The 19,927-nt window shown below is 47.7% G+C and overlaps 1 protein-coding gene across 1 annotated transcript in view; it reads right to left on the bottom strand.

Moving 5' to 3' along the window:
- CALN1 (calneuron 1) overlaps positions 1-19,325 on the bottom strand; it is a 158,725-nt gene extending 139,400 nt beyond the window's left edge. Inside the window, exon 1 of the mRNA XM_080398869.1 lies at positions 10,092-19,325. The gene's annotated coding sequence lies outside the window, so the exon portion shown is untranslated. The remainder of the gene's footprint in view (positions 1-10,091) is intronic.
- Positions 19,326-19,927: the final 602 nt, after the last annotated feature.

Raw genomic sequence — 19,927 nt, 5'->3', positions numbered from 1 at the left:
AAGTATATTTAAGGCTGACCCTGAGAGCCATACTCATTTCCCTTCAAACATTTCAATTATGACTTAATTTAGGGCCCCTTGACTAGTCCTGCCGCCTCTAATATGACCATTGTCACATCAATGCAGCGGTGTCTTCAAAATGAAAGGGTTTTTTAATTGTCCATGGAACCATTGATGTTGATACTATGACTTCATTTAGTATGGTGGATTCTACCTCTAAATAATTCTATTGCTTTCTGGAAATGCGGCTTATCAGGCAGGGAAATAACAGGGCTCGCCTTGGGTCAAAATGGTATATAGCGGTGATGCAAAGAGCTGGAACATCACCCATGGCCATATCTTCTGCCAGGCAGTGGCTGAAGAGGCTCTGTAAGCAATCTCCAGCCAGCATTGCTGCATTTGGAGAAGTGGAAACCAGCTCCGCTTGCTGCTGCTTTATCAGTTCCATCCAAAGCAGGCAGGAGTGCAGAGCACAGTTCAGAGCAGTTGCCTTCAATATTTTTGCTGCTGCTGGAAGTCAAACCATGGGGATACCCGTTTGGGTGGGGATATCAATACAGCTGTCACTCCCATTTTGTTGGAAAGAGGCTGACTGGTGAGGTTCTGTGACGCCAGGACACATGCTGGGTAGACTATATCCAGCGTACCTCACTTCAGGCATGACCTTTAAAATAATTTTTGGACCTAATAACTGCTGGAGCTAAAATCATTGACTCTAGAAGCAGAAAAACAACTCTCAGTTTGGCTCTGAGATGTCCAGGACCTATTCAAGATGTAAGCATTGCTCATCTGACCTTTTATATATAAATATACATATATACACACACTATACTATATAATGATGTGTCTCTCTGTCTATATCAAGTATATTCAAAATTAAAAAAAATAAATTAAAAAATTAGAGGCTGCTTGAAAAGAAATAAAAAAGGAGAAGTTAAAAGAGTAAAATAAATGTCTTAAAACTCTCTATTGCAAGCCTGAAATCATCATACACTGCCAAACCAGCCAGAGTTAAAAGGAAAAAAGTTTGTGCAGCTACGCAGAGGAGTGGAAGGGTTAAAAGGCATCTCTCAAAATGCACAAGTCCCGTTCTAAGGAGGAAATAGATCCCTGAACATGACAAATTGCATGGAGAAGAACAGTATGGCAGGCCCATAAGGGTTTTGAACAACAACGTGCAAGAGACATTGGAGGTAACAATAAAACCTCTTCAGAAACATTAAGGGAAGGAAGTCTGCCAGGGAGGTGGGGTGGCTGATAGATGATCAGTGAATAAAAAGCATACTCAGGAGAGACAGGTCATAGCAGAAAGGTTAAGTGAATTGTTTGCACTGTTTTTCATTATGAAGGAGATGGGAAAAGAAGGCAGGAAACAAAGATCAACAATCTGTTTTCATAATGAAAGTAACTTCCTACTGCAATCCCAGAGAGACCTGCAAAATAGATCTATTCATTTATTAAGAAATTGTCTGGGGAATGGAGGTGTGTGAGGAGTGAAAGGACAACATTTATTAATGATACAAAACTAATCAGGATAATCAAAACCTGAACTGGTTGCAACAGTTGCAAAAGAAAAATCTGACAAAATCCAACAGCTGAAGAATAAAGAGCTGAATTTCAGTGCCAATCAGTGCACGGTAATGCACATGAGAAAAATAGCCTGCGGTCTCCCCACCAAATGGTGAGCTCTGAACTAGCCATTACCGTTCAGGAAGGAGTTACTGGGAGGAATACGGATGCTTCTTCAAGAACATCTGCTCCAAGTTCAGCACAGCCATGGGTAAATGTAATGTGAGAGATTTCTGGCAAAGAAAGAGAGAACGAAATCGAAATGATGCTGTTGTCTGAATCCATTGTGCACCTCATGATGAATAAATTTCTGCTCAGTGCATTCAGAAAAGGAGATAACAGAACGCGGAGGGGTGAGGGGAAGGAAGTGAGCTTGGCCAGAGACAGAGAGCGGCTTCTGCACAAAAATAGACGAACGCATTAGGGCTGTTCAGTCTGGCCAGGAGGTGGCTGAAAGGGATGTAGGAAACTCCTATGAAAGCAGAGTTTTATCATATCCTCATCATCATGGAGAAAGTGAATAGAAAAGAAATACTTGCTGTTTCTCACAGCACCAGACCTAAGTGGTATCCAATGAAAATACCGAGAGAGGACTTTTAAAAAAATACTTCCAGAGGAAGTACTTTTGAAAATAGTGCACAATTATGTTGTTGGATTTTTCCTGGAGGACACCATGGTGCTCAAAAGCAGAAAAAGGTTCAAGGAGGAATAAAATAATGCATTGAAACAGGGCAGACACAGCTTTCAGCTCAGGAAGTTTCCATGAGTGACTGAGAGAAGTTAAGAAGTAAGAGAAGGTATGTGCTGCACCTGCCCTCCTCAGGGATATCAGGTGAGGGGGGAGTTTGTCCTCACTATTTATAGAGGCTATGTCAAGTCATGGAGTTCCCATACCATTGCCCTGTGTCTATGTGGGGTTTTTTATGCTGACAGAGAAGAAAGATATTTTCTCCTGTAGCTGCTGGACACTGAGAGATGGAAGACATTCTCCGTCAGACTGCAGCAATTCTATGTGGATCACATTTTTGACATGAAATGTTCAGTTAATGGTCAAGAAAAAGCCTGGTGAATCACCAAATATGACCCTATGCTCTGCACAGAGCAGGTTCTTTTCATAATTCACATTATTAAACTCAGCTAATCTGTTCTTTAAAATCCTCTACGGTGACTCTCGCTTAGGCACTTCATCACAAAAAAATATCTTTCTTTCAGACTTTCATGGGCTTGTCTTAAAGAAACTGCACCGCGAGCGTGGATATTCTGCCTTGTCACATATATTGATAGCATTGTTCTTATTAATTCATATTCCCAATACAACCAGGTGCCCCTAGCAAGCCCCAGAAATAGCAGAGGGCCTCAAGGACCTGGCAAATGCCCTTCCCACCAGCTGTCCTCACCAAACCCTGCCTGCTCCCGCATTCCTCCCGTCTGCTCTGACCTGCTGCAGCCACAGCTATTGCACAGCTGCAGTAGTGGCTGGAGGAGATGACAGGGAGGGGAAGAGGGAAGCCACTGTGGCAGACTCCCAGAAGAAGTCCTGGTATCCTACTGTTAGACCAACAACCTGCTGCGCTGTGCAAACACCGATGCAAAGGATGCTTGCTGTGGTCCACCCCTGCTGGGGGACATATCTCAGGATCAGGGAAATACCAGCACGTGCCCAGAGTTTTATACTTCCTTCACAGCTTCCTCCTACATGCTCGGCCATCATTTTTCTAGACAAACCCCGATTTCTTCCGTTTTTTTCTCTAGCACATGTGAGACCACATGAATGGGATACCTGTGGGGGATAGTCTGTATGACAAAACACCATAGACAATGTTGTGTTTCTTTACAAAAAGCCCCCCGCAAAGCTCTGTTCTCTGAAATGTGGGTTGATTTCAATTCAAAACCAAGTATTTCTGGAGAAGCCCAGAGCAACCTCCCCAGCCTTTCCCTCTCCTTCCATTCCTGTACCTTCTGAAAGCAATGCCTATGTTGACTACATTATCTGCTTCCCTCGCCTAAAAAGCCAAACCATCAATCAAAAGAAATCAGATGTGGCTTCTGGAGATCCAAGTGTTCCTCATGTCAGCCAGGCCAAGCCAGAGGTGTACCAGCACTGATGAAGATGACCATGGGTCCTATGCCAATGTGACAGCAGAATGAAGCACATGGAGATGAAGGTCTGCAGCCCCATGTCTGCTCCCAGGGTCCCAGGCACTCCTGTGCCATCTTGTTCATGGATATGCATGGACACAGTAGCTCCTCTTGTGCCATCCTACATGGGACATTCTTCTCTGGACACTCATCATATGATTGCCAAGGCTTTTCCAAAACCAGTGGATTTGACAATTTGCAGCTGACCCTGAACCCCCTCAAGCAGTTCAGGAGGTTCATCTCTGACCCAGAACAACGTCTGCTGGGGTTTTGATAGATGACATGGTGCAAGTAAGGACAGCGTTACCAAAGGGGTCAGCAGGACTGTTCAAGATATCTTGATGCCTCTGGCTGCTCTCAGCCTGTCTAGAGCTGTAATTGTTTTCTCAAGCATTAAGTGAGACTTGAGGTGGAGCCCCTGTCATCTTTTGTGCCACAAACAGTATAAGCCCATATCACTTCATCGTAAAACCTCTCATTGAAGTCACAGAGTTCAGCTAGGTTGTAAAGAGCAGTGACAATATTTTCCACAGATCTGTCTTCTTCTTTTCCCCCAGAGAAAGCCTCTATTTCTCATAAATTACATTTCAAGAGGGAATAAAATATTTATCAAACTTCCTGAAGACAGCACTGTATGATTTCGTTTCTTCAATCAGCAGGTCACAGGACAAAATTGCATTTTCAGTCGATGGTCCAATCTGATGGAGAAAAGGATCCATCTTCTCTCGGCTTGTTTTTCATGGGTGAGGATTATCACAAATGCCTGAATACTCTTTCCCACTCTGTACGGTCATCGGAAACTCAAAGAGCAAAAGGCCATGGGACTGGATGCCATTGGGTGAGAGCAGCACGTCTCCTGGCTGTGTCTTAGAATTGTAGAATCATAGAGGTTGGAAAAGACCTTTAAAACCACCGAGTCCAAATGTTAACCCACCACTGCCAAGCCCACAACTAAACCACATCACTATGTGCTACATCTACGCATTTTTTAAACACTTCCAAAGGATGGTGACTCCACCACCTCCCTGGACAGCCTGTTCCAGTGCTTGAACCACCCTTGCAGTGAAGAATTTTTTCCTAATACCCAACCTAAACCTCCCCTGGCACAACTTGAGGCTGTTTCCTCTTGTCCTATTGTTTCTTATCTGGGAGAACAGACCAACCCCACCTCACTGCACCCTCCTTTCAGGTAGTTGTAGAGAGCGAGAAGGTCCCCCTGAGCCCCCTCCTCTCCAGACTGAACATCCCCAGCTCCCTCATAGCACTTGTGCCCCAGCCCCTTCCCCAGCGCCTGCCCGGCTCTGGACACGCTGCAGCATCTCTGTGTCTGTCTGGGGGTGAGGGGCTCAAAACTGACCCCGGGATTCACGATGCGGCCTCCCCAGTGCCGAGTACAGGGGGACAATCGCTGCCCTGGTCCTGCTGGCCACAGTTTCAGATACAAGCCAGGATGCCCCAGCTGCCGCACCATGACCTGGGATGCTGTGCTGAGGGTGCAGCATGTGTCACCCAGCTGCACAGGGTTCTGCCCCATCAGGTTTTTCTCTAGGTTTTTCTCTGAGGCCAGTATCATTTAGGATTAATCCTACTGATGTTATTAGCATTACAATAGACCTTGGATCTGCAGCTTTTGTTTAGGAATAGGGTTTTTGCATGCAAGTTCATTGAAAAGAACTTACAAAAATAACATAGCTTTACATGGACCACATGTGTAGTGCCAAGGGGCACCACCACCCTAACAGAAGCTTCTTGGCACCGTCACAACTCACATGTCATGGCACGTTAACGTGTACAACACTCACATGTTATAATACATCATCCCCATCACTAGCCCATTGACCACAGCAGAATTTCTGCCCTGCCCAGGAGCCACCAGCTGAATCCACTCCTCCCTGTGCCCACACACTCCTGCTTCCCTCTCCTGGGCATGGCCACAGACCTGGAGTCATTCTGCGGAGTCAGCGGTGTTGCACATCATTGCTCACAGCGATGTCCATGGGGCAGACAGGTTAAGTCTGGTCCATAACAGTGCCTGTCCTGTAGCACAGCGGCTTTCTCATTCTTAAACCCTGGGACACCTTTACTCTTCTCAAGTCAGTCCTCTCACAGCTTTGTAGGCTGTTTCTCCACAGTGTATTTATGAGGGAGCAAAAAGAAAAATACATTTTAAATTGATTCCCATTTCATTTACAGGTCTGTGTATGCCAGAGCATTCCTGCCTCTAAGAGAAACCTTTGCAAAATCACCTGGGGGCATCCTGCCACCTTCCAGTAAAGCATCTGCAGCTCCTAAGGGCTTATTAATCCACTCTGAAACAGCGCCTCAGGCTCCCAAAGCGCTTGGGCAGTTCTCAGAAGTAATTCAGTTCTTGAGCAGACCAGGTCACAGTGCAAAAGGATTTAAAGGGTGAAACTTCTATCAAACTGGGCCACATCTGTACAAAACTTTCTTGAAAACCTGCTTTCAAGCATCCCCAGGGCTTCTGATACAATTTGGTTTAACTTTATTTAAAGATCAGCCTCTAGCAGACAATTGATTTTTGGCAGTCTCTGGGTGGTCATGGAAAACAAGGTTTACATTGTCTGTGCAGCCTTTTACCTCCTTCCATTAAAATGCAGGTTTTAAATAATACACTGGAAGTAGCTCATGTTCAAAGAGGAGAAACATATCCTGAAGGAAGAAAAAAAGATAAAACATCAAAGAAGAAAATACCACAGCAGATGGTGGATTAGCCTGTTCTGAAAGGCTACCTGAGTCCAGATGATCAGCAAAGATGATCAGATGATCAGTGTGATCCACATCTGGATCATGCTGAGTCCCCTGGATGTGACTGCTCTCATCTTCTAGACTGATGTACCACGCTAATGTTTATATCTCAAACATTTTGCTTAATAAGTGTGCAATTTCATTCATACGATATATTTTTATGGTTTAAGACCTCTGTAGAATTTTATGACTGTTTTTAATTTATCATACTAATTCAAACTGTAATACTCTGCCAGAGATGTAGAATGGGGCTGACATACATCCCTTGTTCTGAATAGAATAATATATTAGACTCTAGCAGCTGGAAAGAGTAAATTTAGGTTTTATCTCAGTCAGATCCATTCTGGTCCCTTCCTGCTCCAGATACCCTGCTATTTTTCTTTTGTTTAAAGGTGGCTGGCAAAGAAAAAGCAAAAATGAGAGCTATGCCTTTTGTGTTTGTGCTCTTTCCAGCATACGGAGTAAAGGAAGCAGGAAAGGTTGTTATGTACAACAAAAGAAGAATAATTTTTCTGCTTGTTCCTCAGAAATTCAGGTCTTGTTTGTAGTAGGAAAATCTCGGATGGTTGGAGACTGATGGGCAGGGCAGGACAGAGCAGATTTCCTTCTGGGACTTTTATGAAGCTCTGATCTTTGTGTCTGCTTTGGATGGGTCTCTCATGGCGTTATTGAGTAGCCTGGGGAAGGAGAGGGCTCTGGGACTAGAGAAAACTTGTTGCACAGGTAATTTCTGGAGGATCTTGGTGACTGTCTGCCAGACTTGCTGGGGGCCTGCTGCTTGACCCCTTCCACCCATGACAACCTTAGTGGCCATCTCAGCTCTCCAGCACATCTGCTCAATGGGAAGAGACAAACTAGATACTACTGATCATTCATAAGTGAAGTAAAGAAAGAAAAAGAAAAAAAAAAAAAAAAGGAAAAAAAAGCAGCCTTTTCATCACCACAGCTCAGCAAATAGGACTCCAAACTCAATTTTCTCAATTTAGAAAAGAAAATGTTATGCAGGTCACCTTTAATTTGGGTGATGTCAGGTGAGCGATTCTCTGCCTGTCTCTGCTTGCCAATCCCTCTAATTCCTTTTGTCATCATGGTTCAAGAGCGTTATCGAAACACAAAATGCTGAGCTTAATTACAGAGGACAAAGCACTGAATTACACTAACTGCTGATCTTGAAAATGGCTCCCCCCACCCCCACCCCCTCCTTTCTAACCCCAATATTTATAGAATTAGAACGGAAAAGCCAAACCTGGCCACCCAGCCCTCCCCTGCCGCAGGGCGCTGTCCCTCAAAGCTCAGGTATCCACCAGGAGATCAATCCAGGCTCAGGCACCAGAGGTGGCTCAGGTGGAAGTCACAGTTGCCATTTAAACTCTGTTCTCCAGGTGGGTCCGGCTCCTGGATGCTGCCCGTCTCTTTTTGGAGGGATCCCACCCTGGCAAGGCGCAGTGGGGTCCCCAGGCTGCACGCTTGGTAGCTCTGGAGATGCAAAGGGCTGGGCCTGGGAAATATCACTCCGTGCCAGGATGCGTTCCCTGATAGTCAGCAAAACTTTTCAGTCCTTCATTTCATTCTATTATTTCTGCTGATGGCACTATAAATAATTACTCCGTACGCTTGCGAGGCTTGAGTCACTTTGCTGAACTAAGATGTAACATTTTGTTCATCTTTCCTCACCCCGCCTGTATTTGTCGGTGGTTTTCAAATCCTACTCTGAGTTTTCCAGCTCTGCAGGGTGAAGGAAAAAGGTTCAAGGGGCTTCACCCAAGAAAGGCTTGCCTGCAGCCCCGCTTTGACCACAGGAACAGGTTTTTTTACTTTCAGGCACTTTCAGGTTTCCTTGCCAAGTCATTTGCTTTCCTGCTGCAAGCTGGAAACAAGGGACCTATTATCCCATGTCCTGGGCACAAGGGGCAGGATCCTTCCTGATGCCACTGAAAGTCACAAATGGTTAAATTGCTACCAAAGAGATGGGAGCCACCGATGAAAGCAATCCCGATGAGGACAACCAAGAAACACAACACCCCTGGGTACACAACCTTTTTTTTCCGCCCACAGTCCTGCACTCCTATGAGTTAACCGCGGAGCCTGCGCTGCGGATTTCACTCTGCCCTGGCATCTTCGCTTTCTCTTCCAGGTGCCGTGCCTCCTCCTCCTCTCTAAGTTTCATTCCTTCGACTGCTCAAGTTGAAACATCTTGCTGCCCACAAACCACCTGATACCTCCAGGTGCTCTTGCTCAGCTGCTCGTACACTGACATACAGCTCCACTTCCCTTGCTCACTTGCAAGTTCCCCATCCCATCACTCTCTCACTTACAGCAAATGCTCAGTCGGTGAGAAAAAAGCCCATTTTTCCAACCCAGTCGAGCAGCCCCGCAGTCCTGTGTGCTTTGGGCCACGCTGAGGTTACAGTATTCCCTGCACAAGCCCGCTGCCCTGCGAAATGACAGCAACAGCAGAGGTTTTGCGGGTGGATTAACAGAAGGGATTTTTTTTTTCTGCGCTGATGTCTCAACATGTCGTACATAAACAGCTTGTCTCCTGATTTACAGAGAGCGGTGGCCACCATCTAGCCCTTCTCGAGGAGATTAGTGGCAGCTTTTTCAACCCTATTTCAAGCCTCGAGGAGGTCTGCTATTTGTCAAAAGTGTTATTAATCTCGTATAGGCACCAGGATAAATGTTTTCCTGGCAGAGCCTCTGTTCCCCTCTGGGGATCCATGCAGGACAGAGGCTCCTCGGCACCCACGCTCACCTGGGACTGGCCACAAAGAGAAAAATGGGCTCTTATTAAGGTCAGGGCATCCTAATGATGCACCAACCCAAGACAGTGACGAAGGAACGGCAACACATAATTTAAAGAAATAGCCGTGTTGTGTGGAAGTACAAATGAAGAGATCACTCAGTTAGGAGCAGAGGGGGAGAGAAAAATCGATCGGTGAATGGGATAGTTAGCAGTTAAATGTTCTCCATGCGCAATGTTCCTGCTGAAGGGCAATTTATAAGCCCAGCTAAAGCTGCTATGGGTTATACTGCCGAAGAGACGAGACTCCAGTGTGAATACAACACCGTCTTCCTAATAGCCCTGGGATTTGGTCCACGAGGCTCTTAAGAAATGCTCTGCATTGAGAGTGCAATGCGCATGAAAGAATATGGCAAAACTCTCTTAACCTGGTGCACTTACAAGGGGGAGGCAGAGGGGAGAGGAGCCACGAGCGCAGCCAGCGGGGGCAATCGGCAGCGAGAGCGCGACAGGGACCAACTTCTCCGGTGATTTATGAAACAGGCATCCCAACTTATCTTCTGCTGAATGGCAGCTCTTTCATTTAAGGAGTGAGGGAAAAAGAAACCAACACAAAACAACTCTAGGTCATGCACTTAGTTATTTAAAAGGGAGGGAGAGGGGAGGGAAGAGAGCAGCGGTGGCAGGGCGGGGAGCCCCTTGCCCCCAGGTGTGCTGTGGGAGGATGCCTTCTGCCAACATCCCCACAAGCCAGAAGCAAGGCATTACACTTTCTCTACGGCAAATGAAAAGACATGAAATAAAAGGGGGATGCTTCCAGCTGACAGCGAGGAGAGGGGGAGAAGCCATGCAAGCAGCCCCGTCCCTCTGCGCGTACCTACTGCCACTGGTCCCAGGTGAGCGACTCCCCCCATCCATGCCACGGTGCCGGCAAGCCCTGAGATGTCCTGAAGAAGCGAGAGTGACTGCCGTGACTTGGGAAGACAGAATATGGTACAAGCTTTAATTAAAAGAGTCTGAAGGCTCTCTCCTGCTCGCTCATCCTTTTTTTGCAGTACCAGATAGGATTTAAAGGGCTAGAAACCCAATTTGGCATTGCTGCTCCCCCAGGAGTGATGCTCTCCCACCCTGACCTGCCAGATCCAGCAGCATCTTGCCACCCATCAGGGGCATCCTGGAAGCCGAGCAAGTCCGTAGTAAGCAGCAACAGTAGTTACTCAGTGGCAGTAGCAACAAACTGTAAATCAATGCTCTGGAGAGCAGGCACGGTGGGCGGTGAGCAGGGATGCTATTGGCAGCAGGGTGGGCAAGGGGCGTCCAAGTGAATGCAGGGAGGAAAGTTTGTGCCCTACCAATGCTCTGGTGAGTCGGGGGGGGGGATGTATCCCCTCTGTCCTGGTGCTGCCACTGCTCTGCAACAGTGCCCAAAGGCATTGCCCTCCCATCACCAGCCCAAGCTCTGGGGGGAGGGGGGCTGTGGGGAAGGGTTGCGTCACCCCAGCTCAGCTCTGCAAGACAGTCTTCGGCCTTCTCCTGCCTGTGGCCAGAAGCAGGGAAGCACTTCCATTTGGATTTGGTGGCCGCTCGCTTGTGCCAAGGCAGCAGGGAGATGACCTGGCACTGGTGGATGTGCAGGCAGCACTGATGCCTCCTTTGGTTTCAGGTTCCCCCAGCCATTTTCCAGATCTCCATCAAAAAGTCCATCTGCAACAGCCCAGCCTCTCAGAGCATCCTGGTCTGCTCAGCATGGCGGGGATGGCCAAAACGTGCTGTCAAGCCTTGGCAGGCAGCTTTCCCCTTTCTTCCCCAGCAAAGAGGTGCTGAAGATTGAGTGCAGGGTTTTCACTGAGCACTACTTGGTCCATATTTTGAATTAAAATGAGGAAAAACAAGGGGAACAACCAGGATAGAAGGTCTTATCTCCTCCCCCTTTTCCCTGATTTGGCCCCACAATGCAACGCACCCTGGCCAAGGCCAGCTTCAGAGCATCCCAGCCGTGAGCTCCAGCGCTGGCTGTGTCCAGTCAATCCCTTCCTTGCACTTAGGGCTGACCCGCATGTTCTGGCTTTCTCTTGTCTTATTAATTACATGAGGCGGTGGATGCCAAAATGAAAAGCTGGTTTTAATTCCATGCTGCAGCCCAGTTCCAAGCTGCTGAGATAATTAGCAGGTTTTTAATGAATGAGAAGACTACCAACATGGAGGCAGGAAGGATGAGGAGGGAGGGGAAGTGCAATTTCGGCCTGGTTAGGGAAACCGCATTTAAGTCAGAGACTCCCTTCTTCAAGCCAGCGCTGTGAACTGCCTTCAGCGCCTAGTGAGATGCTTCTGGCCATGGGGCTGCCGGACGGCTCTGCAGAGCGGTGTGCCGAGGCGTCTGCTTGGCTGGGGGCCACGCCAGGGCACGAAACGTCTCCATCTCATTGCCATAGCCTGTTGACATCCATCTGGCTCCAGGGAGCAGAGAGGAAGCAGTTTTGGAGCCTGCTTTTTGGCAAATCTTAGGCAACCGTGGCTGCGAGTCATATGGACCTAGGGCTATCAGGTTTGTTGGAGCATCACCACTGCTCTGCAAGGGTTTCTGCTGGCTGCTGGACTGTTCCACCCCAAGGCACATCTATTCAAATTGCTTATAATCTGTGTGAACACCTCTGCGTCTTCCTTCAAAATCAAACCGATAACAAGCAAAGATTCAATTTCCCAGGCTAATGCTGAGGTTAGCCATCAGCTGCAAATTGCTAGGTAAGACATTCCTGGGCAGAGGCTGGTGGGAAAGTGCTTTCCTAAATAATGAGGTATACTGGGCAGAGGTGAAATGCCAGCAAAAACAGTGTGTCCCCAGAGACTCCAGCCTCTGGCCTGAGCTGTTGCTTTCCTGTGTGTATCTCGGAGACATGTGGTTGTTTTTCCTTTAATTATTAATACTTGCATTGACGTATTCAAATGTGCATGGGCTTCTAAAGGATGCTCCGATGTAAAAATGAAGAATAAATTTCCTTCTCTCCCTTAAAATGTGTCTCAATCCCATGACCAATTTTATTGCCGTTCTGCTCTAATTTTAACTATAACGAGAAACATTAAGGCTTTCAATTAAAAGATCCCTTCCTTGAGATACTAGATACTGGAAAGTAGCCTGAAGTCTAGACCATGTGCAATATTTTTCATCAGGATGGTGTGTACTCCGTCTGATTTCCAGATCAAACGCCTTGGCAGTCGGACATGGACTTGCATGCTGGCTGGCTTGGCCAGGCTGGAGCGGTAGCGGTGAGCCATTCAGCTTTTGGAAGATCCTCAGCCTTGTTTGTATTTTCAACCACAGACCCGTGTTTCTGAAACAGTCCTTGGATTTACTCGATCCTTTTTGGTCAGCCTGGAAGTCTGTGGTGAGGGGCAAATAAACCTCAGCATAATGTCACCTCAGATTCTTGGATTTTTTGGCTTTTGGCTGTGAAATATTCACCTCATCCCTTTTCTTTATGATGGGCTGAGCCATGGCCATGACACTGAAAGTCTGCCTTCCGCAATGAGCTCAAACCCCCTCATTCACCGTCATTTCAGTGTTGGGTTCACTGGATGTCATTAAGCATGAAGTTAGGTTCACTGAAGGTTTTCTTATGACTTTTCTTCAGCAACCTAAATCTTGCACTTGACCTCACTGGCTCTCTGCAGGGCAACAAGTCTCCTGGCAAGCTTGCAATTAGGGAGATATTTAATCTCAGGTAGAAATCAGTATTTGCAGGTATTTGCATTACCAAGGTGCCGGCAGCGCTAGACCCAGCTGAGCTTGCAAGGTTGCAGCATTCCTCGGTCGCATCGTGGCAGCTGACAGCTCACTTTACTTCTGGTGGGTTGCTGCTTTCTTAATGGAAGCGGTGTCACTTTGATTTTATTGCCAACGAGGATGTTAGAGGATAGCTTCTCATGATGCTGGGGAATACAGTGAGTTTCTAAGGATGAGATGGAAAGGTAGAGCTGGGTATTGTATCAACATGTAAAAAGCACCAAGGCAAGGGTGCTTCAGGCGAGAGGAGCTGCTAGATGGGCTCAGACCCTGGGTCCTTTACCTTGCCCAGAGCACCCAGACCCTGCAGCAAGCAGAGACGCTGCTTGCCCTTGCATGAGGCATCCCTTACTCACACCATCTCAGCCATCCTTCCCTAGATCCTTGGGTCTGACTGCAGTTAGGCAGGGTGGGAAGGGCGCAGAGGCAGGGACATTACGTGCAATCCAAGCAGTGGGGTGGCAGAAACCCCACCAGCCAGATAGAGAGCTGTGCAGGATCTTGTCCAAAAACCACATCATGTTGCTGCTAAATTCCTTCTCTGACCCAAAAGGTGAGGCTGCCCGGAAAGCCAGGGATGGCTGAGCATGCAGGCGAGCAGCCTCTTCCACTCTCAAGCTGAACAGTGTTAACTTCGATCATTACTGCATGTTTTTGATGCATCGGGATGCATCTTGTCTCTCTATATTACATTTTCAGGAGGGCAAACCATCTTCTCGCCTGCAATAGCTTACAAGGCTGGAAGACCCCATTGCTGCTTCTCTCATTCAGTGTTTCCCACAACACAGGCTAGAGAGTTGATATAACGTATTGCTGCAGGACAGCCGTGCTGGCTGGAGTCTCTAAATCTGATTTAATTAATTCATAATCCAAGGAGGAGTCTATATGATAACCCTTTTTCTGCTGACATGGAAGGAGGATTCAGTGTATCTGCTCTGGGCAGACAACTGACTCTCGAAGTGCAATATTGTGTTAGGCCAAGAAAATAGCCATATTCATTTGCAATTAATCACTCAAATTACAGCCTTTTAATAAAGATAAGAAGCAAAGAGAATAAAACATGTTGGAAACCTATAGGCAGAGTTTTAGTTTCCTGAATTCAGATGCAAAGCTTTGAAAACCTTGTTTGCTTTCACCAAGTGTCACGAGGGATTATTTAGAACTTCAAAAGGACTTTGGAAACAAACAAAAAAGCTAGTTAAACATGGAGGATCTGATGCTTAATCCACTTGTGCGTATTTGCCCCAGTCTCTCCTTTTGCTGACTTTCTGAATCCCTCGTGGACGTTGAAGTCCAAGCTCAGCCCATGGAGAAAGTTGTCATCCATCTCTTAGAATAAAGGGTTACTTAACTAATTTAATCACAAATTATTCTTTTTACCCAGATTTCCAAAAGAAACTAGATTAATCCCACTGTATTCAGTGGATCATGCCCAGCCAAGGAAAGGCTTCAGCCTGACCCTGGTCCTGACAGATGCCAGGCTGTCCTCCAAGGAAAGAGCCCTTCAAAAGGGGCAAATCTGGCAAAAAACGTCACCTGGGCTTGCAAGACGGAAACCAGCGGCACACTAAGCCTCAGTAGGTCCAGTGCAAGGGGATAGGATGAAAGGAGAACCCCCCAGTATCTTGGCTCCAGCAAATGGCTGTTCAAAAGTAGGAATGAAAAATGGGATTTTTTTTTTGTTTCCACAGTTAGTGGGTGATATTTTGTGTGAGACACACTGGCAGCAAGGGCTTAGCAGAACCGCATGTGGGCAAATGATGGGAATCCCTACCTCCACTGGCAAACAGTTTGGAAGGAAAATGTGAATGAGACATAAATCATCCTGCTTCAGGACATAAATCAGCCTTTAACTAACAGTGGAAACAGAAGAAATCTTATTGTTGGGCTGGTTTAATTTTTCAAAACATAAAAGAAAAATTAGGAAACTGTTTGCTGACAGTTTAAATAACTGCTTCTCTTTTTATGGCTGTTCCTAGCTTTAGTCTAAGGAAAAGCCGAAGTCACAGAGCCAGTGCATCCACTCATTTGTCTGTCTTCACTAAAAATAATTTTGCATATTTTTGCAAATAAATTTGCGGTGTAGTCAAACTCAATGTCATACTGAAGCAGAGATCTCAATGATCTGCTCTTCCAGCAGGTTCATGACAACTGGCTGGATAAGAGAGAAAGCCCCAAATAATGTTTGTAAGAGGAAGAGGCAAATTCAACTCTGCCACATACTTAGAAGACAACACGTCTACTGTCCAGTCCATCAGCAAACACGTAGCTCCAAACCAGTGGCAGTACATTGTGCCACCTGCCCTGCCAAACTGGTGGGAGATAAGGGAAGGAACTGGGAGCACTGGGTAAAGAGTTTAACATCGTAAGTCTATAGGGAAGCAGGTCCTGTTGGTACTGCTGTTCACAGGGTCATTTGACTGCTTATTTCACCTTCGACTGAGTTAGAGACACAGTTGGAAAATTTCAAGTTGCCTTCAATCAGGAAAACGTTCAAATAAAAAAAATTGAATATATATTTTCATCATATATGTATCAAATAAAATAAAAGCCACCAAGGCTTGGTCCATGCAATCTGTTCTGCTCCTGAGCTTGACCTCCCTGCACAACACCTGCAGGACTGGATGGATTTGCAGGGCTCGTCTATCACGGCATTCCCACCTGCCAACTTGTGCCATGATCACCATCCCCTTATCACTCAAAGCTTTGCCTACAGGAGAGGAAAGCCAAAGAGAACCTCTGCAAAGAGCTCACAATGCCTTATTCCCAATGCATGTTTCATACTGTTGTGGTCATTTTGTTCTCTTTTGCTCTTTCAGGAGGACACAGAGCACCCTGCATCCACATGTATGATGGAGCAAGCCAAGACACTGGTTTTGTTACAACACCCAAACAGCCACCTCCCCGTTGGTGTGGCTTTACCATGTGCTGTTTCGCCAGCTGTCCATCCAATGTGGCCAAACCCAGCTTTTGAGCAGTTCAGCCCAGCTTCAGGAACCCTGTCCTGGGGCCACCAGTCCTGCTGGGTGGCCCTGGGGGTGACAGATGGACCTATGGACAACGTGAACCTTCAGCATTATGGACATCAAGCTTAGCCCTTGGGAACCTGGCTGCTATCTCTATCTGAGCTAAATCACATATGAAAAGGATGTGGGAAATAGCAGTTTCCATATTTTCATGGCAGCTCCCTGCTTTCCAGCCCACCGAGAGCCAAGAAAAGGAGCTGGTAACACACTGGGAGAGGAGGTGAACAGCAAACGGATGCTCAGATGTTTGCGCATAGTAGCAGCACCCGCTCAGGGATAGGGGTCCCCCACCAGCATAGGGACCCGGTCTCAGCATCCTACCCTGGCTATGTGAAAGTGTTCCCCGAGAGGATGAGAAAGTTTGGTTCCTCTCTTCCTAAGAGAAGACAAACATGTCCTGACACCAGGGGGTCTTTCAAGCAATTTCCAGCCCCTCCATGCTTGCTCTCTGCTGGGATTTCAGGTGGATATTGGTAAGCCAGGTGCCACGGCACAGGATGTTATGCCTGCAGGCTGCTGCCCACCCTGCAGAACCCTGCTTGGTGCTTCAGGAACCATAGCGGGCTCGCAGCCGCTAATTGGGTTTTTATGAGCTCCTGCACTGCTCTCGTGTGAGCGACTCGGAAGGCTCAGCAAAGGAGTCATTAAGCAATTCTTTGAAGTGTAGCTATTATTACCTGAAATGCTAAGCATGATTTAATGCTACCAAACTGTGTAACCTGCACCCGTCCGCATGCTGTGCAGCCTGTGTTTGCTCGTTTACGTACAGCTGGCACATCAGTACGCACAGAAGGAGGAAAGAAGATATGAATCTGTGCTTGAATATTTACATCCCATACTGAGCCGAGGCATTTGCTTAAAATAAAAGCACCAGGAAACGATCCTGACAGTGATGCCAAACTCTGTGTTTGCAGCTGGGGAAATGCATCTTTCCCCACGCTCTCCTAGCAGATGCTGCAGGACTCAGGGTGAGGTCCCCGCTCCCGGGATGCTGCCAGGAGCAGCATGGCTCCTTACCTTGGCTTTCTGTCTCCATGGCAATGGTTCTGCGTCATCCTCTTAGCACAGCAACCACAACCTATGCAAAATCTGGCCTCATTTTGGGATCCCAGGGTGGAAACAAGTGCAGTGAGTTATCCCCACTGTTGCGTGCTGGGTGGAAGGTGCTGTCCCACTGGGATAGCTGTCATGTCAGGTGCATGGTGCTGAGCTGCCTGCCCCATCCAGCACTCATGCACGGGAAGGATGGACAAACTCTGCTGCTTAAGGTGGTCTGTAGTGCCCAGTGGAGGGGCTGCAAAGTCACCTCCAGCATCACCTGCCTTCACCCTGGGGCAAGGTGGGTGAGCCAAGCTGAGAAAGGCTTTCGTCACCCTTCTGCCTCGTCCCCTGCAAGAGCAGTGCTGGTGCTCCCTGCCAGAGGGGTCTGGGATGATGTTTTATGCTGCTTTTCAGTCCTTTAAGCCAGATAGATCTGAATCCTGGGGAGGGGACAGCTCACCAGAAGTACCAATTGCAACTGGTGTTTACCACATGCAAAGAAACCCTCAAACGCAAAGATGAGACACCAGGGGCCTGCCTGACTTGCCCACCAAGGAAAACTCAGAGGCTGTTCGATGGGCTGTGCTGCCCATCATGCTGCCCCCTCCCCATGGCTCTGCCTGGGGCTGCTCCGGGCAGGGCTGGCTCCCTCCTGCTCTAGCACCGGCTGGGAGGTGCAGAGGGGCTTCCCAGCACAGCAGGGCTGAGAAAGCTCAGGGCAGCGACAGGGATAGGACGATGCTCTTATTTTGTACCTGGTGTGCAGGAAGATGTGGTGCCCATTTCACCTGCCTTGACCCATACGTTAATGCAGTCCCCAGGAGAGATGTCCTAAGTGTCTTCTCAGAAAAAAAAAAGAAAAAAAAATGCTAAAACCGTAAGGCTGGGGGGAAGAGCTTATTAAAGGGTCTTGGAGGGGTGAGGGAAAAGAAGAGCAATGTCTTGGGATTTTTCAAAGCAGACATCAGTGATGGCCATGGCTGCCCCAGGCCCCATCCACCCCCCGGCTGCTGCCACCCCGTGCCTATATCCTCTCCTAAATCACCTCCCTTCAATCACTAGAGTGATTTTTTTGAACGTATTTAAGATTAAAATGAAAGAGTAAGAGATTGTCCCTCCTAAACCCTCATTTTGGGTTAATCCTGTATTTATACTAAATGTGAATGAATCAAGTAATTGAAGGACTAAGTCACGACAACAACTAATATCATCATACAGAGCTTCAAATTAGCATATGTAGGATTACATCAATTCAATTTGGTCCTGGAGAGCAACAATTAAGCTTTCATGTGGCCCTTACCTCCTCATCAGGCTACTGGGAAACTCCTTGCTGGTTGCCCCTCACCAGCCACCCCCCATGCTGGAGGTGAGGCACGAGGAGAGCAGCCCATGGGCCTCCATTTGGGGGTGAAGAAGGGATGAAACGGTGCTGGTGGGTTCTGAATGTGAGCAGATGGGGTGACAGGATGGGAATCAAATGACCTGGGGAGAACAAGCAGGTGGCACAGTGCCTCAGTGCCACCTTTTGCTCAGCTGCTGACCATCTGGCCATGCTGCCCAGGATGTCCTCAGAGATGGCAGCTGTAAGAGGGCCTGTTCTGCAAGAGAAATGCCTTTGAACACATGTTGACTTACGGTTTTGTCAGAGGAGCTGCTCAGAAGAGACCATCCAAGCAGGGACAGCCCTCGCTGTGTGTCCAGGTGGGTTGGCTGGGCAGAGGAGCTTAGAGAAGGGACCTTCACCATGAAGCCCCCCTAATCTGGTCCCAGACTGCTGAAGGGACCATTCTTACCTGGGAGTGGGACTCTGAAGAAAGATCTGGAAGGATGCTAAGGACAAAAGTGATGCTGGAGCCAATGGGGGTGAGAGGGCACAGGGACTGCATGGTGGCAATAAGGCAGGAGGCAGGAAGTCCACATGATGGGCTTGTTCCTGGGCATGTGGTCAGCTGTAGCTGTTCCTTTCCCACGGCACAGGTTGAGCCAAAACACTCAAGCCAGGCTCGCCTGAACTATATCCGCAGGGTCATCACGCAGGAGCTGGGGGAGGGCCTGGGGACTTTTTTCCAGATGGATTTACAGGCACATGTACAAGCATCCCCGGTGCATGAGCACATCTTTCCACACAGGAAATCCCCCAGCTAGGAGAGTGCTTAGGAATAAACCCCTGTCCTTTTCCACCAGCAGAGGAAGGGGGGTCTTGCTACACTTCCCTCCCAGAAGGATTATCTGAGGAGATGTCTGCAAGATGCCAACACCTCCTCCCCCAGAAGAATTTTTCTTCCTATGGTTGTTCATCGAGTGACTACAGGCCTCAGGATTTTGCCCACAGATAATATAAAACAGGTGCAGAAGCAGGAGCGGGTTGCCAGCTCCATTACTCCTTTATAGCTCCTGGCAGTTCCAGAAGCAGCCTGGCTTTGCACGGTGCAGGACTGTGGCGTGCTAAAAATGCAAACCCAGTCCTACAGGGTTTACTAAGATTGCAGGAATCCTCAAGTTCAAAGGAAAAGAGGCAGCACACACCTCTGCCAGGTTACCTGCCACTGGGCCATCACCCACACCACAAAAACGCCAACTTGCACAGTAACCCCTCGATCTATGGGAAAGACTTTTCCAAGATTTAACTGACAATGGAAATTTCTGGCCAGTAGTCCTGTTCCAGTTTCCCATATGTACTCACCCATAGCTGCAATCACATTATTATCTTTATACCACGCTCTGTGGCAACCCATTACCGATATCACCGTAACACGGTGAGTGCTACTTGTGGCGTGCAGCACTGCAGGATGCTGCATTACCTGCACAGCTTCCATGGCATAGTTCAGGGTCAAGAAAGGCTGCTCTGACTCTCCAGTTTGTCCT

Source organism: Falco punctatus, assembly GCF_963210335.1.
Source record: "Falco punctatus genome assembly, chromosome: 1".
Lineage (NCBI taxonomy): Eukaryota > Metazoa > Chordata > Aves > Falconiformes > Falconidae > Falco > Falco punctatus.
Note: the sequence above shows the minus strand (reverse complement) of the source record. Positions and strands in the feature narration are given on the sequence as shown.